Genomic DNA, 2871 nt, shown 5'->3' with positions numbered 1-2871 from the left:
AACCTTTTTCATTCGTGGGTAGTTTCTAAAGCTTATTTTGGATTGTTTGAATGATATTTGGCTAGATTCAGTTAGTCTAGAGGCATGTTCTAAAGGAAAATTCATGGTTATTATTGATTTAGTTTCGGAAAGAGGTAAGTGTCGTATTTAACTTTGACTTGAAGGAATTATAACTTGTTTGGTCTATTTGCTATGTGAATTATGTGTGAGAATGGTGTATATATAAGGTGACGAGTGTATATGCATTGTCATGGGTAAATCATGCAGGATGAGCTATTTATCTTTATGTCATCATTTATTCCATGTCATATCTCGTTATGTGCTTTGATTTCTACATGTCCTTGCTATTTGTGCCTTACTTATTATCTATCATCTAGTTGTTACTTGTTTTTGTTTATTCATTCCTCGATCAATATTTACTTACCTGCTATATGATCCCACATGTATTAATTGAATATCTTCATTATTTCATGTCTTAATTGCCTTTACCTTACTTGTTGCATTTTATTATGTTATATCCGACTGTGTGAGTCCCTTGTTTATTCTTGCGTTAATGATTTGTTGAGGTTTGTGAATATGAGATGTTGGTTGCCCTTTGTTTGTACTCGTAGGTTCTTCGTGTTTTGTATGCTTTAGTACCTTTTGTGTTGGGGTTTCGTAATTGGTTATGTTGAGTTGTTAACGATATTGAAATGATATTGGAAATGGGTTGCACACCGCAACATAATAAAAATAAAATGATATTAGGATCAGGTTGCATGCCGCAACAGATATTGATATGATATTGAAATCGGGTTGAACGCCGCAACAGATATTGCAATAATATTGGTATGGGGTTACGCGTTGCAACAGGGTATGATGTGCTGTAATTGTTTGTAACATTGGTGTTCTATTTTTGTACTGTGATGTGAGGTTATGAGAAGTTATTTTGGGGCCCTCTATTAGTTGACCTTCGGGTCCCTTTCTTATGAATTTATCCGTTTTCTCAATATTTTTGTTGTTTTTTATTTATTATTCGTACATGTTTATTGTGAGTGTCTTGTGATAAACTTGTCACTATTTTGTCGAGGTTAGGCTCGACATTACGGAGTATATGGAGTCAGTTGTACTCATAGTACACTTCTGCACTTCTTGTGTAGATCTCGATATCGGTCCTAGTGGCGCATAGCGGAGATTGCTCGGATCAAATCTATCTAGGAGACTTGAGGTAGAGTTGCACGACATTCGCAGTCCCGGAAGTCCTCTTCTATCTTGTTTTACTGTTTGTATTGTTTTGAGCAGTTGTATTTCATTTCAGACTATATTTTTAGTATTCTAGTCGCTCATGTACGCGTGACTCCAGATTTCTGGGATTAGCTTAGACTGCAGTACTTATGAATTTATTTTATGTATTTCAGTCGTTAATTAATATTTTGCTTTTAAATTGTTAAAATTGGTTAATTCTTTAGCTAACATTGGCTTTCCTAGCAAATGGATGTTAGGCGCCATCACGTCCCCGTGGTTGGGATTTCGGATCGTGACACTCATTTTGCGACTAAGAAGAAGAGGAACAAGAGACCCTCAACAGTAGCAACGAAAGGAACTTTTCAACACCTCACTACTACAAAACACCATAAACCATCTTAAAACATGCTCACAAACACCATGTAAATCCGATGTCACCTCTATTTAAGAAGAAGGAGGAGAAGCAGAGAAGAACAACTTGTCTCAAGTTACACATATTTTGTGTAATGACCCGACCGGTCATTTTTCTTAATAGATCCTTGTTCCCCTAATTAAGACTCCCCGTATTTGCTTTTATTGTGTTTTATGACTTGCGAGGATGGTTAGTTAGGGTTTGGTAGGGTTCGAGTTGAAATCAAAACAATTAGTTCCTTAGTAGTGGCTTATAATGGTTAAGTTTGATGTGAGTCAATGTTTTTAGTAAATGGCCCCGTAATCGGGATTTGACGGTCCCAATAGGTTCGTATGATAATTTTGGACTTGGACATATGTTCGGATCGGGTTTTGGATGAACCGGGAGCATTTCGGCGCTTAATATTGAAAGTTGGCGCATTGAAGGTTTTCAAGTTTGGTTTGGAGTAGGTTTTGGTGTTACTGAGGTACGCTTGGAATTTCAAGCCTGAAAATAGTTCTGTATGGTGATTTGTGACTTATACGCAAAATTTGGGGTCATTCCGAGTAGTCTAAGTATGTTTGTAATGACCCGGCCGGTCGTTTTGAGAGTAATAGCTCTAATCCCCTATTTTCAGCTTTTACCATATCTGTTCCTACTTATGTGACTTGTCGGGAGGTTTTGTTATCGGTTTCGGAGTATTTTGGGATACTTAGTCCCTAAAACGGAAGTTTAAGTCTTAGGATTTTGACCGTAGTCGGAACTATGTAAAGACGACTCTGGAATGGAGTTCCGTTAGCTCTATTGGGTGATTTTGGACTTAAGAGCCTGCCTGGACTGTGAATTTGAGGTCTGTAGCTGATTTAGGCTTGAAATGGCAAAAGTTGAATTTTGGAGATCTTGACCAGTAGTGGACTTTTTGATATCGGGGTCAGATTCTGATTCCGGAGATTGGAGTAAGTCCATAATGTTGAATATGACTTGTGTGCAAAATTTGAGGTCAATCGGACTTGATTTGATAGGTTTCGGCATCGGTTGTAGAAATTTGAAGTTTCAAGTTCATTAAGTTTGAATTGGAGGGTGATTCGTGTTTTTAGTGTTGTTTGCTGTGATTTGAGCACTCAACTAAGTTCGTATAGTAATTTAGGACTTGTTGGTTTGTTTGGTTGAGGTCCCGGTGGCCTCAGGTTGATTTCGAATGGTTAACGGATCAAATTTGATTTTGGAAGAACAGCTGAAGTTGTTGCACCTAGTGT

This window comes from Nicotiana tomentosiformis, chromosome 12, assembly GCF_000390325.3.
Source record: "Nicotiana tomentosiformis chromosome 12, ASM39032v3, whole genome shotgun sequence".
NCBI lineage: Eukaryota > Viridiplantae > Streptophyta > Magnoliopsida > Solanales > Solanaceae > Nicotiana > Nicotiana tomentosiformis.
Note: the sequence above shows the minus strand (reverse complement) of the source record.